This window comes from Schistocerca cancellata, chromosome 6 (assembly GCF_023864275.1).
Source record: "Schistocerca cancellata isolate TAMUIC-IGC-003103 chromosome 6, iqSchCanc2.1, whole genome shotgun sequence".
Taxonomy (NCBI): domain Eukaryota; kingdom Metazoa; phylum Arthropoda; class Insecta; order Orthoptera; family Acrididae; genus Schistocerca; species Schistocerca cancellata.
Window position 1 is genome coordinate 493728962 of NC_064631.1, and position 22664 is coordinate 493751625.

A 22664-nucleotide genomic window follows, 5' to 3' on the forward strand; every position below is an offset into this window, starting at 1 on the left:
CCATTCGTACATTACTGAAGAAGTTTTCACGAGCGATTATCCTACGCATTCCCTCCAAGCAGCACTGCTCGCGTATAATCTGCTAGAGAAGTCTACGCTATCTGCCTCTAATGAAACGTTGGAGGGCTTCAACTTGATTCTGTAATCTAACGTCTTAACCAAAGAAACTGTATCATCTCCACTTCCAATTCAGTCGTCTAAAACCTCTCCTCTTACTAGTTGAGTTCGGGAGTTTATTTAATCATTGCCACACACAGACATCACCACCCTCCACCACAGCCCTGCTTTGTGCATTTACAATAACTTCGTGATCCGATCCTTCCTACAAATGCAAGCAACTACTCGTAGTCTAAATCTCAAGCTCCATCAATTTACACCCCAATTTTCCTATAACAGGAGTCTGTTCTCTACCGGAATTAATCTGAAATAAATCTTGCACACAATTAGCCAACAGGCTTAATTAAGCTTGCATACGCAGTACTAGCTTACGAGAATGGTAACTGTCTTGTAAAAACTCAATATTTGCTCACAACATGGAGAGGTATGCGGAGCACAGGTTAGCAAATCGTTTTTATTCAGCTACATGGGTCAGTCCAAACAGAACTACAATTTCTATACTACGTCCTTCATGCTTCCCCAACTAGCTTGGCTCCTTATTCGTAGTTCACACTAGTGAAATTATTCTTTTACGTGGTAAATGCTATTCACTTCTCGGGTGGCCATACTTTACTGTAGAATAACCCGTAACCCAATACAAAGAAAAGTGTCCAGCATTAAACTCAAATAATTTCGTAGATTGCCAAATTTCCCTCGTATATCCCATAAGGCAAGAACGCTATTGTTCCCTCTGATATGGTACAGGATTTGTACAATAGTAGTAACTACATGTAGCAGGGGAGCGGTAGGTACTGGGCTCCACTGGAGTAAGATATAAATTCAATAATTACGTGTTATTTCCTAGAGTTCCCCACAAGGAATTTTGCCACAAATATTTAAAAGACATATTCCAGTTAGTTAAAAGCCAATCAAACGTAACAGCCTAAGCCTGTAAAACTGGAAATAAGTAACAAATTTCTGTTTTCTCAGACAAGCCAGCAAACAATTACAGTTAATAAAAAAACGAAAAAATTTTGCCCATTAGGAATATAGTTTGAAGGAAGCAAATACAATTATGAAAGTAGTTTTAAAAATAAAAGTACGAGATAATGCACTTCAGGTACCGCTTTAAATATCTAACTGCTATCAAGAATGAAATGCGGACAGGATTCAAATTAAATAACAATTCATAAACAGGTAGTATGTACCATTGGCATACCACAAAAGAACGGTTTCTTAATGGGTGTGTGTGCCTTTCAAGCTATGGCTACCATTAGCGCCAATGGTCCAGTTAAGTACAATGTACAGAAAGCAGTCTTACACACATAGCGTACAGCTGAATACATCAGAACAGGGACATAAATATATATGGAACAGGAATACTTGTAATATCGCTAAAACAAGATCAGAAACAGTAAGCGAAGATGGATTTTCCGCAGGACAAGACGCACTAGCTGAGATTAACAAAATGAATGCTCGTCAGATTCTACGCAGTCCTGCTGCTTAGATGACATAAGGTTAAATCACCATGTACATGCGTCAGCAAGTTGCAGTCGCGTTTAGACATTACCTGGCAGTCAACTTCAGTGGAAGCGACACAACACGCCACTGGACGAAGCTGATCTATAACACGGTTCTCCACAGTGCGTCACACACTACTCAACAGCCAATACATCCCTTCCACTACATGCGTGGCTGTTCTGCACTCATCCACACAAGGTGGAATACCAAGTAAGCGGTATAACTGTAAGACCTGGCGAGTAAGACATCTTGCCTCTCCATCGTGCAGTGCTTAATCCTCTCCTCACCACCTCGCGGGCCTCCTATCGGGTCGTGGTGGTCATCGCATGCTGGTGGAGCATTTTCTTTGAGTGTTCTCCTCAGGGAGCTGGCGCATGGCTCGCTTTGCGTGTCTGGGAGCTTGTTCTCGATCACTTTGTAATAGTAATTATTCATCTAGACACCCCCAAAAGTGTGCTAGGCATCATGTAACAAGTCATTTTTGACCACTAGTACCTGGTGTGGGCAAATGCTAGTCGAAGTCTATTGTCTACTTCACCTGGGGATTTGGAGGAGCTGGGAATTCCTTTATAATCAGTGTGAGGTGCCCTTGAGATGCACTAGTGAGCCAGGTCCACCATTCTGGATATACCATCTTAGATTACGGTCATCAGTTAAAGCTATGGAAATCTGATAACTGTGCAGGGTGCGCCAGTATACCCAGGCCTGTAATCTTACAGTTGGTACTTAAGACAATGGGCTTAGTGCAACCATCGCTGATTCCAAATCTTGGATTGCCATCATGGGCCAAAGAGCTACTTGCAACAACTTCGATTGCTAATTGTTTTCTTGTTATTTTTTCCTTACTTTGTGTGAGAAATGAACTTATAGCAGATTTGCCCATCTAACTGATGCCAATCTAGTGCATGTTGCCCATCTGCCTTGCAATTCTTCAGAACTTCCTAGCAATCTGTTAACATCTTGAGTTGTCGGAATATCAGAGTCGTTCTTGCATGGTATTTCGACAACGTAGCTTATTATCTTCATCAGCTGCCACCTGAGACCGCTTGTCAAGGGGAATGGATGTTGTGATTACTCCTACGCTCTTCCCACTCCATCGTCGGTTCCAGGCTTTCCATCTGCAGTCCGCCCACCATAGCAGCATCCTTAGGAGGTCCCTCTTCGGTCCGGAGCGGCTGTCTGTACAGTGGCATTCCGTTTTCGGTCCGCTGCGATTCAAGGTGTTAGCGACAATCTTCCACTAGTTCTTAGGCGTTCTCGCTTCGCTCTAGTGCTCAAGTCCTAGCGGTAGAGCATCGTCTACCGTCCCACGCACCAGTATGCACACTGGCGTTCCGTTTTCGGTTTGGTACCTTTTTGAGTGTTCCCTCTGCTGTCTCCTTTCTCTAGAAGCGCTCGGTGACGTTATCTATTCGTTTTGATGTGACTTATGTCCTATCTGGGTTTTGTTGTTGCGTTTCCCATTTCACACCCTCAGCTCTTTATGTTGTGGATTTCTATAGCTGGCCCCATCGCGTTTCCGCCAAGTCCAGTGCACGACCCCAGACTCTGCTGAGTTGGTACACAGTGTAATAGTTCATGAGGTTTTCCGTCATATTTACCTCTATAAACGCTTTTGTAGCAATGTCACAGTCTACGGTTCTGTGCCAAAACACTCGTTTCGTCATTGTTTATGGAGTGACTGGCTTACAGACACTGCTCGGCAATGGCTGATTTAGTTGTCAGTCGTAGTCAGGTGTACCCTGTAACGGAACATATTAAAGGCTTTACTGTACCGAAGTATGCGATACCCTCCAAATTCAACCAGTTTAATGAGTATTTATGATTATAGAAAAGTTATTGTGTATGTTAACAATGATTGCGTAACATGTCTCCATAAACAGTCAACCCATTAAATTATACTGAATAACTAACCCACACAAAAGTTAATATCACTTGATCACTGATACAGCAAACGTCATCATGTAAAAACACTGAGTTCATCTTAAATAATTAATATGAAGTACGAAAAATAGTGTACAACTTAGGTATTTTGGATCTCCTTAAATAAAAATCACCCAGTGAAACCTATTTGTTCACTAGGAGCGGTTTCACTTAGTATTCACGAAATCAATCCTGTTTTAGACGAAAACCAATGTATTTCTTAATAATTCATGTTAATTACTTATTTATGCAAATTAGAGAAGTCAATTGACAAACTTCTAAAAAACGGACTTTTTGTAACAAAGAATTATTCTGTCAAGTCAACAAATCTGTCTGTCATTTTAATAACATGTTAAATTATGTCACTCGATGCAAATTAATAACTTTTCTGCACAAATTATGATAACAGATGTACATGTGACTTGTAAACTATATCTCTTTTTAGTAGTTCTTTGACAATGTTATAAATACGAGCAGCAAGAAGGGTCGAGAAGCAGTCGGAATGTCACTTTGGTATAGTGTGTTAGTGTGTTATTGTTTGAGGTGGATAAACAATGCAAAGAACATGTAAAGGAAGTTGTGTTGTGTCATAGTCTTTGGTGGACAGTGGAATTAAGATGGCCACCAGAGAAATAAATATTTGAAGTTTACATATTTGTTGGTTTCGTTCATCCTTTATCATCAAAAGCACATAAAACAAAACACGGGACCTCATGTTTTTAACCCTAGACAACCAGATTTAGAGCCAGCATCAACATCGAGACACAGCAGCGATCCAGCAAGCAGCAGTGATTACTACAATGCATTGTAATGGCGCCAACCTAACATCAAGTGCTAACAAGCTCCGTAAATGGGAGTGAAATAGTGCGATTATAGCAATTAGCAATATCTACGACCAGGCGACCATTACGAAAGTGGGGGCTCATCCGGGATCTTTAAGTGCATCGATGATAATAGTGCAGCGATAAATTTCGTAAGTGCTTAGCATTCCAACAAAAAGTTTATTTGTGCAGTGTGGCAACAGTGAAAATATGTCAAAATTAAATAAATAAATAAAGTGTGTTTGTGCGACTACCAAAAACCATCATCACACCGCTCGGAAGATTAACGTCTGGATTATGTCAACGGAATTCATCAATCAAGACCTCAGCTTCAATAAAACCGAATAGAAGTGAAGAAACCAACAGGAACACCGATCACGACATCATAGCATAAAGCAAGGTATTTTGTTGTTGTTGTCATTTAAAATAATTAATAGTTAACATGTCTCTACCTGAGAGTGATGAGATCGTAGGAAATGTAAAAACTGAACCAGGGGATGGTGAACAATTAAACTTAACAGAGTGGCTAGCAGGGTTTGCAACTCAAATAAGCTCGCAACTTAAACAATCCAGTGAAGAAATAAGTGTGAAACTGAAAGAAAACACAGATAGACTGGATAAGTTAAGTTTCAATTTTGATGTATTAAGTACTCATCTCAATGAGAAGTGTGAGGAAATTAAAACTACCCTCAGGAAGGACACTAGAGAACAGTTGATACACTTCAGAAAAGAATTTCAAGTTAAAGTTGAAAGTTTAAATGAAAACATACAAGCTAACACAGACAGCATTGCTGTCATCTACAACAGAGTAGATACTGAAGTTGAAAGATTAGATCAGAGAATAGACAAAACTTCAGAAAACCTTAAACAAGAATACAACCTGTATACCACTAATGTAGATACAAAAGTAGAAAATATGCACACTAAATGTACACAATTGGAGGACGCATTGATGTCCAAACAAACGATTTACAATCAGAATACAATGTATGGGCACATCCAAGTGAAATGCTTTCCTGGTGAAAATCTGAACCCTATTGACTTTATTCACCAATGTAAGGATATGTTTGTGGTAGGAATGGCAGATAACATAAAATTCAAGTTAGTAAAACGGTTTCTAGAAGGGGAGGCCCTATCCTGGGCAAATGAGAATAATGATTCTTGGAATACTTTTGAAGAGTTTGAAGCAAAATTTATTTGCAAATTTAGGTCACAATCCATACAAGCCAGATTAAAGTCAGAATTTCTAAATGGACCAGTGTATAGAGGGAAAGTAGGGGGAATGCAAATATTTTGCAGAGATCAATTGAAAAAGCTTGCTCACTTGAATAATTCTTTTGATATTATGACACAAATTGATGTTTTAAAAAGAAGGTTACCAGAGAGACTGCAGTGGGAATTGGTCCATGGACCAGACGATTCAATGGAAGAGTTCCTGAAATTTGTAGAAAGATTAGATAGGGCATTGGAAAGAGAAAATAACCAAAGTTTTGGCTCTGGCAACAACCAGTATGGGGGGGTGGAACAGGAATGTAAATAGAGATTATTATGGGAGGAGAGACTTTGAAAATTCTGGAAATAATGCTCCAAATAGGGGAGATAGGAGATATGAAAATGATTTCAGAAACAATACACAGGAGGGAGGATGGAGGAGAGATAACAGGAATGATAGAAGTAGGTATTGGGGAAGAGAACAAGATAGAAGGGGGTTTGCTGGAACTAGTGAACAAAACGACAATTACAAACGGACAGACCGAGGGAACCAGCCGGGAAATGGTGGACAGTCCCACTAGATGTCCATAGTTTTGGGGCTAGACAATATTATGATAGAACGACACATAACCGAAACTGGAAAAGGAGAGGATACAATGTAAAGAGTAAGTACCATGAAAACTCTGATGTTGTTAGAATGAATAAATTAGAATTTAATAAAAGGTTTTGGGATACTATGAGTAAAAGTGATACAGTTAATAAAAACAGTGTTCAAGCACAGGTAGTTAGTGAAAGTGCAGAAGTTGAAGGTATTGCAGAGTTCCATAGTTGGGCTGAAAAAGATACTGGTGTTAATATCAAGTCAGACACACCACAAATAGAATCTATTTTGGGGGGTTTATTTGATAAGAGGGGGGATGACGAAGTGTTTAATGGAGCCAAAGACTCAATTGCTGAGAATCAGATACATAGGGGGGAAACTGAAGATGGGGTTGTTGCGGAGGAGGAGGAAGAAGTAATAGAGGGACATTTAAATAATGATCCTAAATCAAGTGATGTTGTTGATGAGAGTGTGGAGGAAGAAATAAAAGTATTTGTAGAATTGAAAAGTGATGATGAGGTAAAGGTAAGTGGTGTGACAAACATGGGTAATAATGAGGTTAATGTAAGTGAAATGCAGACTAGGGAATGCGTATCTGAGGACAAGCTATTGCCTATTGGGAACTATGAAACACTAATCTATGAGAATGGTAATAATAATAATATTAAAGAAAATATAAAGGGATGGAATGTAAATGTGTGTTTTCAAGAGAAAGGGGAAAAGTTTTTAGAAGTTTTGTGGAACAACTATGGAAACTGTATAAACAAAGATGCCTTTTGGAAAGAATTAGCAAAGGTAAGTGCAACCTTGTATCCTACATGGTGGACAAGAATCCGTAGTGGACTTTATAAAAAAGGGGGTGAAAACAGTAGTTTAAGTGACAACACAGTGTTAAAAGGAACAGATGAAAATAAAGGTTTATGTTTAAATGTCAATGCTTTGCAAACAGAGAGGGATGTGTCTAAGTGTAGGAAAGAGACATTAGACTTAGGAACTAAAGAAATTGAAAATGGTCTATTGTTTGAAAATACTGAAATAGACAAAGATGTTGAGCTAGGTTGTCCATATGTTAAAGTAAACATTGACATTTGTCCATTTGAAATAAAAGAAAGCCCACATCCTAATGCGTATAGACTTATCTTTCCCAGATCAAGAAGGTTATTTGGATTAAGAAACATCACTGAATTGAAACCATATAAACATTGTTAAGCACATTTCCCTGTTTGAATACAGTTACTTACCCCTTTTCCATAAAGCATGTTATCAGCAAAGTTTTTTTTACTGTGTGTGTCTAATAGCAACTACTACACATCCTACAGACCCTGGAGAAGTTCCAGATCTCTGAGAGAATGTTTTTATATTTATATTGTCACTATTGAATATTAAATTTTGAGACATCTTCTTTACTTGCAATGGGCAAGAAGGTGACAAACATTTATTACTTTCCTTTTGTATTGATGAATATGGGACATACTTGCACCAAATAAAAGACAATGAAAAAATTGTTGTGCAAGACCCATCATTTTGTGACTATTGTGTTCTTAGGCATAAGATTTGTGTACAATTTTCTACAGTTAATCAGATGTTCACCAAGTGTAATGTTTGTGTTATGTTGTGACCAATTTAAGTGTCCAATTTTAGTATTAATATGTTCTTGTACTGTCTTGACTATGTGTCTCAATGGGAGACAAGTTTTTTAAATATTTCCTTTTTTTGCAAGTGCATATTATATTCATACATGTGACTTCTCTAGTGTTTGTGTTTATATATCATGTCCATACTTATATTTATGTTCTTTGTTTTCATTTCTTTTATGTGGCTCAAAAAGAGCAGACAGTTGCAATATTTTCCTATGGACATATGACCTGTCCATCTATATAATATATTTATGTTCCTTCTATTATCTTGATTAATCTGTGACTCAATGAGAACTGACTTTGAAATAATTCACATATATTTTTGATATATCTTAAAATCGCATGTGATATATTTGTGTCTGTTTTTAATCATTTTCCATGTGGCTCACTGGGAGCAAAGATTAACATTTTTTTTACTTTCATATATTACTAATTATTTTTATTATGCAGTCATACTGAATGACATAACACAAAGTGCATTTGAAACAACACAACTAAAATATTTGCAGGAAAAAGTCATTTTGGAACGGTGTAACAGTAATTGCATACATTCACATAATGCATAGTAAAACAAAAAAAAATAATTTTTTTTATTAAAGTAGTACTTTTCCAAATTTTAACCATTTGACACATTTGTCCTACTCGGCTAATATCATTAACATTCTGTAAATGATATTACCCGAGGGGGGTATTGTAACGGAACATATTAAAGGCTTTACTGTACCGAAGTATGCGATACCCTCCAAATTCAACCAGTTTAACGAGTATTTATGATTATAGAAAAGTTATTGTGTATGTTAACAATGATTGCGTAACATGTCTCCATAAACAGTCAACCTATTAAATTATACTGAATAACTAACCCACACAAAAGTTAATATCACTTGATCACTGATACAGCAAACGTCATCATGTAAAAACACTGAGTTCATCTTAAATAATTAATATGAAGTACGAAAAATAGTGTACAACTTAGGTATTTTGGATCTCCTTAAATAAAAATCACCCAGTGAAACCTATTTGTTCACTAGGAGCGGTTTCACTTAGTATTCACGAAATCAATCCTGTTTTAGACGAAAACCAATGTATTTCTTAATAATTCATGTTAATTACTTATTTATGCAAATTAGAGAAGTCAATTGACAAACTTCTAAAAAATGGACTTTTTGTAACAAAGAATTATTCTGTCAAGTCAACAAATCTGTCTGTCATTTTAATAACATGTTAAATTATGTCACTCGATGCAAATTAATAACTTTTCTGCACAAATTATGATAACAGATGTACATGTGACTTGTAAACTATATCTCTTTTTAGTAGTTCTTTGACAATGTTATAAATACGAGCAGCAAGAAGGGTCGAGAAGCAGTCGGAATGTCACTTTGGTATAGTGTGTTAGTGTGTTATTGTTTGAGGTGGATAAACAATGCAAAGAACATGTAAAGGAAGTTGTGTTGTGTCATAGTCTTTGGTGGACAGTGGAATTAAGATGGCCACCAGAGAAATAAATATTTGAAGTTTACATATTTGTTGGTTTCGTTCATCCTTTATCATCAAAAGCACATAAAACAAAACACGGGACCTCATGTTTTTAACCCTAGACAACCAGATTTAGAGCCAGCATCAACATCGAGACACAGCAGCGATCCAGCAAGCAGCAGTGTTTACTAAAATGCATTGTAATGGCGCCAACCTAACATCAAGTGCTAACAAGCTCCGTAAATGGGAGTGAAATAGTGCGATTATAGCAATTAGCAATATCTACGACCAGGCGACCATTACAACCCCTGATGTTCTTTGCATATGATGACCACTGTCCTACTTATTTGGCCAATGTACGACATTTCACATTTGCAAGGTATATTAGAGATTCAAGCAATTCGGAACTGCACGTTGCCTTTCACATTCCAGATCGCCTTGTATTTCGGTGGATGGACAGATCACTGATGTCGTGTTTCCTCAGAATCCTGCTAATTTTGGCAGAAGTAGATCCCACATAGGGCAGGTGTATCACAGTCTTTGCCGTATCTTGCTCTCCTAGATCGTGTGGCGGAGTGCTTGAAGCGCCTTGTGAATTAATTTGCTCGCGCATTTATTCTTGCAGAACACTAATCGTAGACACTCTTTTCTACTGTCAAACTACCTCGGACTGACAAGTGTGTGCCACGTTGTTTTTTTCACTGGGTGGTGACAGCCGTTGGCTTGCAGGTATAAATCAGTGTGTGTAGGATTTCTAAACACGCTGTAGCCAAACGAGCCATGTGCTGTTATTTTGTCAAGCACTTCCAGAAATGGCAGTCTTCTTCCCGTTCCATAATGAACATAATATTTGGGCAGAGTGACTTCAGATGTTCAAGAAACTTATTGAGCCTATCCCTTCCGTGAAAGCAGATCACTAAGGTATCACCCGCATACCTTCAGAAAGACACAGATTTGTATCCAGTCATCTGTAATTCTTCTTCTTCTAATCTTTCCACGGAAATATGGTAATTGCTGGAGACAGGGCACGACCACGGTTACATCTTCGGTCTTGTCGTAATATTTGCACCCGTAGATATATAACATGTTGAGGTCGTACATGCCTGCTCAGGTGTACAAACCATCGTAAAATTTCTCTGCAACGAACTCTAGGGAGTCTTTCAGTGTCACCCCAGGGAACAGGGATGCTACATCAAAACTAACCATTATATCAGGTTTTATGATATGTGGCTCCTTGAGTAGTCGCAAAAAATCCTTCGAGTAGCAGATGTGGTGAATACACCTTCTAAACTTAAACAACAGTTATTTTCAAGTAATAAGGTGCCGGGTACTTTGATGTGCTTATGTTGCTGATAATTGTGCGTAATGGCAAGTCTTCTTTATGTATTTTGGCAACCGATGTATCTAGTTGGAACTGGCACTCTCGTTTGTTGTTGTTTAATGACATTATGAGGCATACTGCTTTCTGTCAAGAGAGCCCTAATCTTCTCGTCCGCTTCGTCCTGAGGGTCACATCCCTAAAGTCTGTAAGCAGGGTCCTCCAGAAATTGACGCACTGTTTTGTAATATTGAGCCTGCTGCAAAATAATTGCTGAGTTCCCTTTGTCTCTTGGCAAGTCCACCATGCTCCTGTCTTCCTGGAGATTCTTGCGTGCAAACTTCTCATCACTTTAAATATTTAATTTTGTAGGTTTGGTCCTGGTGAGCGCCCTGCAAGTCACCCAGCGGATTTCTTCTGTCACGTTTAGCGGACGTGGGCTGGTTCCTGGCTCCACAGTACCGATGAAACCAAAAAAGGGCACAAGTCTGCGAGCAATTGCAAAGTTGAGTTCCCTGCTAAGTACCTTAAGAGAAGTGTCATGAAACTACTTTCCAGTTAATTAATCACAGAGCAAGTTTTCTCCATCTGTTATGTTTTCTTACTCATGTCATCAAACTTTGCAGTCTGGCGTGAAAAGTAACCTGGAGCTCCAATGTTAGGCATAATAAGGAACTCCTTAGGAAAATAGCATCCATGGCTGGAAAAAAGTGTGTACTCATTATGTCTGCTGGGGTCGAGGAGGGGAAGCCGGGAGGGGGGGGGGCGATGGCTCATTAGAGATTTTGAGGAGGCCCTCCTACGTATATCAAGGATGCAGAGTGCAGCCATCTCCAAGTTGTGACTCATGTCTGCACTGAAGGCGCATGTTGCTTGAATTCTAAGTCCGTCCTCAATTCATAAGGGATAAAGTGGCGGACTATGATTGCTTAACCCACTGGCTGTAGCTAGATCGCACAATTTGTAATTCCAGTACCCAATATGGATGAGGGTCCTTTGATTATTATGCGAAATAATTTTATAAATGAGAGGCTCCACAGATTCTGTGACGATTTTTGCTTGAGATTCCTTGTCCTGTGTAAGGGGGTGGATAATTGTAGGGTTTCCCTTACCACGTCTGGGGTACCCAACACAAAGGAAGTTGCAAATTAGGTAGCAGAGAATTCGTGATTATATTTTTTCAAGACTTCCGATAAACAGGCCCCTGATGAACGGTCACCAGTTGACACATAAGAGAGTAAAAACCATTGAAATATTATTGTTTTAGCAACAAATTGTCACAGTCTAGCTGCCGCAGAGGGAAAGTGTTAACTGCAGTAGATCAAAGCATTAAATCTATCCAAGTCGAAGAGGCCGACTGCCTAGTTAGCTAGACGCAAGTAAGTTGCCTACGTGAATTCAAGTTAACTATCAAATTTTCTAGTGGCCGTGCCATTCGAATTATAGAAGCATTCAAAGAAAATCTACATTCAACAGCGCCGAAGTACCCTGGTCAACAGTATTAATTGGAAACAACCTTAACCAGCCGAGTATGGACAGGAATTTCTACGAATTCATTGCACTCGGTAAGAACTGGCAGCCTTGTTTACTAATTCGTAACACATTTCCCGAGAACTGTCTTGTCCAGTTGTTTCGGCAACTGACATGCAATGCAAACATTTCAGACTTTGTAGCAACGAACAGGTCTCGGTTTATCGCCAGTGCCATGATATGGACAGAGATTAGTGATACCATACGTCATAACGTCGATACATATTGAAGTTAACAAATTCACAATGAAGGCGTTGAGAAAGAACTGAACTAATGTAAAACAAATAACTAGCCACGTCAGGATGGATTCTCAGTTTAGTTTCACACAGGCTAATCTATGGCATTGGTTTGTTACTTATCTTGAATTTATTGCGATTCCCTTGCGCAGCGCAAAGCCTCAAGAGACGGGGAGAAAGGGCAGGTGACTAACGTGTATAAAAAGAGTCAAACAGCAGACACAAAAATATGTCGGTCAATACCCCAATGTGCATTTGCTATAGAATTCTTTTGCATGTAGTAAATTCGAATATAATAAATTTCCTTGAGACAGGAAAGCTTCTTTCCAGAAGTAAGCCAGGAACTGTAAAACATCGTTCGTGCGAATCACATATTGCTGTCTTCTCGCATGGCAAGTTACAAATCATCATTGAGCGGACATAAATTCCGAACCTGACACAGTTCCCCACCGCAGACCGTTACCGAAGGCCCGATCATACGAAATAAGTTCTTAGATACGTGAGATGTTCAAACACTCATTAAGTAATAGAACCCAGAACGTTGTTCTGGACGGAGATTATCAGAGACAAGCGCATCGTCAGGATTGCGCCAGAGAAGCGTGCCAAGACTGCTCTCGTTGTCATGTACATATAAACTGATCGACAGGATGAGCAGCAGTCTGCGACTGTTTACTGATGACGCTGTAGTGTACGCGAGTATGTCGTCGTTGAGTGACCGTGTGACGATGCAGGATGACACTCAGAACTTTGTTTAATATGATAAATTGTTTGGTCTTAATATACACTGAAGATCAAAAGAATTGATACAGCTGCCTAATGTCGTATAAGGTCCCTGCGGGCACGCAGAATTGCTGCAACACGATGTGACGTAGATTCGACTAATCTCTGAAGTAGTGCTGGAGGGAAGTAACACCATGATTCTGCAGGGCTGCCCATAAATACGTAAGAGCACGAGCAACTGGAGATGTCTTCTGAACAGCACGTTGCAAGGCATCACAGATATGATAAATAATCTTCATGACTGGGGAGTTTGGTGGCCAGCGGAAGTGTTTAAACTCAAAAGAATATTTACGGAGTCACTCTGTAGCACTTCGGGTCGTGTGGGGTGTCACATTGTTCTGCTTCGGAATGCACAATGGACATGAATGGATGCACATGATCACAATGCTTACGTACGTGTCACTTGTCAGAGTCGTATTTAGACGTATCAGTGGTTCCATATCACTCCAACTGTTCATGCCCCACACCATTACAGAGTGTCGACTAGCTCGAATAGTCCTCTGCTGAAATGAAGGTTCCATGGATTGATGAGCTTGTCTCCATACCCTGCCTGCCTGTTTACGTATCTCTGTATTTGGATACCAATGCCTGTACCACTTTCTTTGGCGCTTCAGTGTAAAAGAAAAGGAATGCCAAGAAGGGGCAGCAGATACCCCGAGCCAGAATAGAAAGCAGAAGGAGGCTCTTAGATTTAAAAGTAAATATTAGTCCCTCGATTATTGATAGTAATATTTATTTAATTATACATACGTTCATGCCTAAGAGCTTTTACAGCAGTGCAACGCACCCTTCTTTTAATACTAGAGGGACTGCAGGTGGCACCAGAACACCACAGAAGCAGGAGACCACAGGCAGTCGTCCAAACTTATGAAACCTGCCTTTCGACTACTCTATACAAACATCAAAGCAGCTGCCACAGCTCCCTCAAATTGCCGAACCTCAGTTAACTGTCAGCAGACTATCTAAGTCCTTGGCTGTCGGCTTAGAACCCGGCAGTGTCTTTCCTGCAATGGAAGACTTTTAGCACCTTGAGACTGGGAGCAATATGGTATGAATAGGACTCTGTGGCATGATGTAGCACATAGAGAAGAGGACGACGCCGGAGTACCACCGATTCCCAACACCAATTTACATCCGTCCAGCAAGAATTTTTGAATAGTGGATATGTATGGAGGAGCTGTTCGTGAATTAACTCATGAGGACACACGCGTGCCGACCGGGGTGGTCGAGCGGTTTTGGGCGCTACTGTCTGGAACCGCGCCACCGCGAAGATCGCAGGTTCGAATCCTGCCTCGGGCATGGATGTGTGTGATGTCCTTAGGTTAGTTAGCTTTAAGTAGTGCTAAGTTCTAGGGGACTGATGGCCTCTGAAGTTAACTCCCATAGTGCTCAGAGCCATTTGAACCATTTTTGACACACGCGTTTACAAGCAGACACTCACATTTTGAGAATTTGAATGATCTTACTTTGCATTAATACCCGCCACAGACAGGCACAACTACCAGCGTCCATGCACCCCAGGTGCAGAGTGTCACTTTGTAGATTATTTGCGCATCCATAGCGAAAATATGAGGCAGTTGCAACAGTGCATGGTTCAAATGGCTCTAAGCACTATGGGACTTAACTTCTGAGATCATCAGTCCCCTAGAACTTAGAACTACTTAAACCTAACTAACCTAAGGACATCACACACATCCATGCCCGAGGTAGGATTCGAACCTGCGACCGTAGCGGTCGCGCGGTTCCAGGCTGTAGCGCCTAGAACCGCTCGGCCATTCGGCAACAATGCATTAATCGGGTGGCAAAGATGGTAAGTGTAGAACCTGTAAGCATAAAACCTGTAGACGAGAAATTTACGGATGTAAAAACAAGCTATCTTGTGGCTCCGGACATGTGGATGCGATTCAAACCAAATTTAAGGCGTTGCAGAACGGAGTGACTGTAAATGTTGTCATGAATTATAAAAATAAGTAAAATAACGATAATGTGTCATTTAAAAAATTGTTCCTTCCTTCCTTCACCTATTAGCATTTATTAGGAAAGATTGTAGCTGGAGAGAGATAGAAACAATTGCTGCTCACCAAAAGTCAGTGCTCATGCCTGAGAACCAGTGCCAACACGACTGGAGTCTGTGGAGAGAAGTCAATGGACAGAAGTCTTCCGAAGTAAGAGTGATTTCAGTTGTGCCGCATGGGAATGTCGTAGGACCGTTGCTATTCACAATATGTATAAATGACCTTGTGGATAACATCGGAAGTTCACGGAGGCTTTTTGCGAATGATGCTCTAGTAAATCGAGAGGTTGTAACAATGGAAAATTGTACTAAAATGCAGGACGATCTGCAACGAATTGACGCATGGTGCAGGGAATGGCAATTGAATATCAATGTAGACAAGTGTAATGTGCTGCGAATACATAGAAAGAAAGACCCTTTATCATTTAGCTACAATATAGCAGGTCAGCAACTGGTTGCAGTTAATTCCATAAATTATCTGAGAGTAGACATTGGGAGTGATTTAAAATGGAATGACTATATAAAATTAACCGTCAGTAAAGCAGATGCCAGACAGATTCATTGGAGGAATCCTAAGGAAATGGAGTCCGAAAACAAAGGAAGTAGGTTACAGTACGCTTGTTCGCCCACTGCTTGTATACTGCTCACCAGTGTGGGATCCGTACCAGAACGGTTTGATAGAAGAGATAGAGAAGATCCAACGGAGAGCAGCGCGCTTTGTTACTGGATCATTTAGTAATCGCGAAAGCATTACGGAGATGATAGATAAACTCCAGTGGAAGACTCTGCAAGAGAGACGCTCAGTAGCTCGTTATGGGCTTTTGTTGAAGTTTCGAGAACATACCTTCACTGAGGGGTCAAGCAGTATATTGCTCCTTCCTACATACATCTCGCAAAGAGACCATGAGGATATAATCAGAGAGATCAGAGTCCACACAGAGGCATACCAACAATCTTTCTTTCCACGAATAATACGAGACTGGAAGAGAAGTGAGAACCGATAGAGGTACCCAAGGTACCCTCCGCCACACACCGTCAGGTGGCTTGCGGAGTATGGATGTAGATGTAGATGTGCCCGGTTCCGCGACATGCCTGCATATGCAACGACCGCCTTGCGGACACATACAATGGCAGCAGCAGTCTATATCAAAGTGTAAGCTCACACGTAGTCCCAATGGTTTTGTGAGTAACGTGTTTGATTCTCAAATAACCAATTTATTAAGCTGCGGTGACTACACGTATCATTATTTTTAACCCTTTAGCGACAGGCTCCGTGAGTGTTGTGCGTGATCTTGTGGATAGGAGGCGTGGCCGGCCTGTCGGGCATTTCTCGGCGACGGACTGCCCAATTTGATTTAAATCGCAATCGATATATTCACTACCTCCTAGTTTTCCGAGATTTTGTGTGGATGACAATTAATATTTCTGTTATACCTTACATTCACCACTGTAAGAACTCGTCTCATTTTATACCTACAATGCTGCAGCAGAAATAAACGAATTACAATTACAATTAAAATTACAATTACAGTGCGTACTACGTTTATTTTTCTACTGCTGACTCTTCAGCAGGTAATACATTTTTCACGTTTTCCATTTCGTATCGGGGTTGGTACAGCAACCAGCATGTATGGTAGGAAGAAAAAAGCCGTCTTGGATGCAGTTTTAAAATTCTATTATTAGTATCATTAGTTCCCAATGACGTGTTTCACCTTTATTTAAGTATTTTCGGATTGGCCTAGGGAGGAAATACAACATTTCATAATAGTGGTGTAAACCTATTTAGTGAGATTGGCTTATCAAGAAAATGTTAAACAACTTATTGATATTTGGTAGCGATAGGCACATGGGATACAGATCATAAAGTATTCCAGCTGGTAAATGTTCCTTCTCAAAGCCTTAAAGACACTGCGCGGTGTCCTATAAATTACAATAAAAGGAAGATGACTGAAGGATATTTTTAAAAATCTGTAACTTGCTTTGTTCCTAATTTGACAGTCGTCATTGGAAATAAGAAGGAAGCTGGAAATTACTTTATTAAGTCATGTAGGGCAATCTAATGCAGTCCAATGGAAATCAGACCCTCAGTAAAACCGGAGGTCTAGTGCATATTTTGGTTGTACACATCACAGTGAATTTGAAAACATAAAGGCCCCTAACACTATTGTACATAGTTCTCGTATATGGTGCCTGCGGGCTTAGATTACGATCGTGTTCAGCTGCTACAACAAACCATGATAGTTGTTATAGATGAATGGTTTTCTAAAAATTGTTAATAAACTGCTTAATTTCGACCATCTTCTCTTTCAGTCTATATTCTAGGAGAACGCGCAGTTGACAAGGAGTATTTACCAGATCACGTCACTGTTGTGATGTCTTGTATATCTACCGTAGGCCAATCCTAGGATGCCTAAATAAATGAGAAACACGTCTTTGGGAAATAAAACTAAAAAAATTAAACACTGCAACCAGGACTGCTTGTTTCTCCACATTTTTTTACGTTGTACAAGGAGCAACATGAAACTTCTCATCATTTGCAAAAATGAACATCGTTTTCCTTTTGTTTCCATTCATAACAAACAGTAGGTGTATTGTATATATTTCACAAGAGTCGACAGGGCAGAACGTACTGAATTTCTGCAGCAGTGTTGCACACATTGTTCACGAAATTAACTCTTATCTGAGAATATTGAAATAAACACCGAGGCTGCTGTTTATCTTTGGTTTTTATACACTAAAGTAGGTACAATACTCACACGCACAAATTAGACGTAACTTACGTATGAACACCATGCCATATGTACTTCATTTCAAGGAACGTAGGAAAACAAGGAAATTCACACAGTGCTTTCTTGCTGGCTTTACAGAAAATGCTTGTCACTTTCGTTCGCTGTATTTTTTTTTCTTTTAATCAACACATGCTACACACTTTGGCAGTTGTCGAAGACGAAGAATAGCAGCAGTCAGCCCATGTGGGACATCAATTCGGCTGAAACCTCCACTTGGACTTCTTCTGTTGACTGTCTTTCGCCAACATTTCCTGTTTCAAGCCCGACCAGGAATTCACATTCGGCAGTTTACCAGTTAAGTATTTATAAAGACAAAATGCACTTAACATCGTCCTGTCTATTAGCCGGAAGAAAATATTGAATTACCATTTCGTGGTTTTCTTGGCACTTTCCACTGTCTTCATGATGATATCACTTCGTCAAGGGTTCAGACTGAATTGTTACAATCGATCACAGCTGAAGGCTTCCTACGTTTCGCAACCACTCTGGTGTACTTCAAAGATATCTCTTGCATGCCTGTTGAGTGATATCAAACGATTGTGTGGCACTGATATCCGGGAGACCCCACCAGAGAAAGTTCGGCCACTGAGTTACAAGTCTTGTCAGCTGACGCCACACTGAGCGATTTGCGTGTCGATGATGAATTGACGGTGAGCGCAACACCACACACAGTGACCGAGAGAGAAAATCTCAGTCCCTCGTGGGAATCGAACCTAGTCCCACGGCGTGACACTGAGATACCTGAATGAAAATTGATCGGATGTAGACATCGCTTCTGTCACACCAACATTAGCCCCGAAACAGAACTGTCAATGCTACTTTTTGCAATTTCTCTGCCTTTTTCTAATAAGTTTTCTGTTGCGCAGCACTGTATCACACACATTAGTTGCTGGATCATACAATCAACAGAAGAGTGTTCTGCTTGTATGCCAATTATCACAAAATAATGTATGACTCTTCTCCAAATATGGTTGAATTAAAGATCCACAGATTGTGTTTGGTGAGATCTGTGTCACAACCACAACTAACGATAAAGCCAAAAATATAGTGTGTTTCAACATCACGGATCAAAGTCGTTTTGATTCCGAAACGATTTCGTTTTGCTGATATATAATGCCTTAATTTTAGTCTCCCTTTTAACAGGAGTGCAAAAGTATTGATTGAAAACACTATGAAACTTACTTAAAATAGGATGAAGTTGGAACACAAAGTCTGTTGTTTTTAAAGTGTTATCACTGAAGCGTAAAAACCGTAAAAGAGACCAAAATCTGATTCGTGAAAGAAGCAGTGAAGAAGTCGGGGTTTCCAGAAGCGGATATTTCAACCAGAACTCTGATATAGACATTTTTTATCTATATCGTAATCTGAGACATAGCTATAAAAATAAGGATTTCATTTGTTGTCAGGTCCATCCACTCTTTCTGTTCTGTTCATCTGTTGTTCAGAACATTGAGTGAAATATCTACTTGTTTTACTCAAATGTGAGACACATTTCCTCACTTATAAACAGCGAGAAAAGCTGAGGATAGAAAGATCAATTGCAGTTTTCCGTTCACAACCGGTGGACGAAAACTGATCTCTTGACGGTATCGGAATATTACTTGCACATACTGTTTTCTCTTTGAAACATGTTGGTGTGCTTCCTCCTTCGTTGTCTCCTCGTCTTCTGATGAATCATCAGATACTCCTGAGACCGGTACAGTCAATAGCCAGACAACACCAATGTGCTTGAAAAGTCGGTGTATCTGAAATCATTGATTGGTTTGCAGAAGTTGAGCGTTGTGCACCACATGCTCTCAGCAATCAATCATTATCAGAGTCACTTTAATTGCTCACCTCGATATCTGGTGTCAGCTTCAAGGCTTCTTCGTCTGAATAAACATTTTTTCTCATTCCGAAAATAAAATTTGCACTGAAATAATACCTCCACAGGAAAGAGAGGACTCGATAGAGATTGGAAATATCAACGACAAATGTTCCTCTGATCGCAGTGCAGTACTACCTAAACGCCCAAAATCCTTTTCACGTACCACAATACTAAGTGACTGACCACGACATCTACCGGAAATACGTTGCACTACAGCAGTTCGCCATAGGGAATGCCTCCATCGCAGCAGACTTCAACAGTCCTCCGTCTGCAGGGCTGTGGACTGGTGTTAAAATCTACGGTAGTTAAGGAGTTAAGGAAGAAATAATACTTTATGAGACCATCATTTATTTATTTGTTATTTCTTTTTAGCCGGCCGGAGTGGCCAAGCGGTTCTAGGCGCTACAGTCTGGAACCGCGCGACCGCTACGTTCGCAGGTTCGAATCCTGCCTCGGGCATGGATGTGTGTGATGTCGTTAGATTAGTTAGGTTTAAGTAGTTCTACATTCTAGGGGATTGACGACCACAGCAGTTAAATCTCATAGTGCTCAGAGCCATTTCATTCCTTTACAATCCTCAAAGTAGATATTAATAGGAGTAAGACCATCAACCTCACATCATGAATTCACATCATACTGTTTATAGCAAGGTTCATATTTACAAACAAGCTTATCACATTTAAACACTTGAGGCAGCCAGTTAAGCCTATGTAAAGTATCACATAGAAAAGACAAAGTTATGCAGGAAAAATATATTACTCAACAGCGTTTAAACTACGATCTCGGTAAGTTTCCTATAAAGGTCTAAAAGCACCCTACACATTTGTCTACTTTTCAGCCATTCGGATATGTAATAAGCAAGACGGTCTTCCTCTTGTTTCTCCCTTCAAACGCATAATCTACGAGCTCAATCTTCGTGGCTTACTCTGGAATAATTATTTCGAAAATGTCTTAGTATCCACAAATGTTACGCAGAGATCATTCTCCTATGAAAGTGAGTTAATAATTTGTTCAGACTACAGGCACATACATCAGTGGCCATAACTTCAAATACCCGCTCACTGAACTTTTACAAGTTTTCAACGAGAACTCTCACCCAGCATTGATTTCATTTAGCAGCAAGTATTATAATACTATTCCTTTTTTTTTGTCGCAGCAGTAGCGAATTAACTGTAGAGAATATTTACTATTTTATTAATAAAAATGGAGATGATAAAAATTACTTTTTAAAAGTTCCATACACGGCTGGTAAATAAATTGTATATATGAACATTTATCGGCAAATCATTCACCCAGACGTGTGGGAGATCTCAAATGAAAATGCTGTTGTGAGGGGAAAGCAAGACAGCTGCCATGTATATATTATCGCCAGTGAAAATGAGTTTTGAAAAAATAAAATGAAATCCAGTAATAAACACATTTTTTCTTTTTCCGTACAGGCCTGGCAAACTCATCACAGAAACAGCCGGCTGACGTGCAAATAATGAGGTTTAACCGTCAGCTACAGTTTACACAAAAGTCCCTGTAAATACAAGGTGATCAAAAAGTCAGTATAAATTTGAAAACTTAATAAACCACGGAATAATGTAGATAGAGAGGTAAAAATTGACATACATGCTTGGAATGACATGGGGTTTTACTAGAACTACCCCATATTGCTAGACGCGTGAAAGATCTCAATCCGTGCGATTATTGGCTTTGGGGTTACCTGAAGTCGCAAGTGTATCGTGATCGACCGACATCTCTAGAGATGCTGAAAGACAACATCCGACACCAATGCCTCACCATAACCCCGGACATGCTTTAAAGTTCTGTTCACAACATTATTCCTCGACTAAAGCTAATGTTGAGGAATGATGGTGGACATATTGGGCATTTCCTGTAAAGAACATCATCTTTGCTTTGTCTTACTTTGTTATGCTAATAATTGCTATTCTGATCAGATGAAGCGCCATCTGTCAGACATTTTTTGAACTTTTGTATTTGTTGTTTCTAATAAAACCCCATGTCATTCCAAACATGTGTGTCAATTTGTACCTCTCTATCTACATTATTCCGTGAGTTATTCAGTTTTCAAATTTATACTGACTTTTTGATCACCCGGTATGTCATCATGGAAGTGATGTTATATCGTGAGTTCTACCGGTGGTGCTATTCAAGAATCCCCAGTATAGTGACATCCTTAAATGTGTTGGTGTGAAGTTTCTGCTTTAGTCCACTCAACCTGAGTGATACTGGATTATCATATCGTTACACGGCAATTTTTCTTTGCGTTGTCTTTCAGAATACTTTTATGCTCGTTTCCCTTGATCAAGTATTCTGTTACTGACGCATTATAATTGAAGTCGTTGATTCAATACCTTCAGTGACTGTCCATTTTATTGCCTTTTTACACCTCTCTCCTTAGTACGATAAAGGGACAGCACATTCTGAAGCTTAGAAGCTGGCTAGCAAACGATAAGAGTACTTTTAAGAGGGAATGACTACCATAAACATGTTCAGAGCCTGAGAAGAAGTTGCCGCCTCAGGTAAACGTACTGACGTTAACATCCATTTGCGTCTCTCATCCCACTCTCGCTGGAGGAGACAAGGGACAGCTTTCTTCTGTGCAAGACACATTATTGTACAGAGAAAGCCTATCAGTAAGATAAGGAGTCCTTACCAAGGTCTCGCTTCTCGTGCCCGTATCACGGCGCAAACAAAATAGCGTGTGCCTTAAATTTTAGAATCGAGTGTTCTGGTTAGTTCTTACTGTTATTTTTCGTAGAGCTCACACTTCCTCAACCGTGTTTGCATGTCGCTCATCTCACAGGTCTGTTTCGAAATTATACCATAAAGTG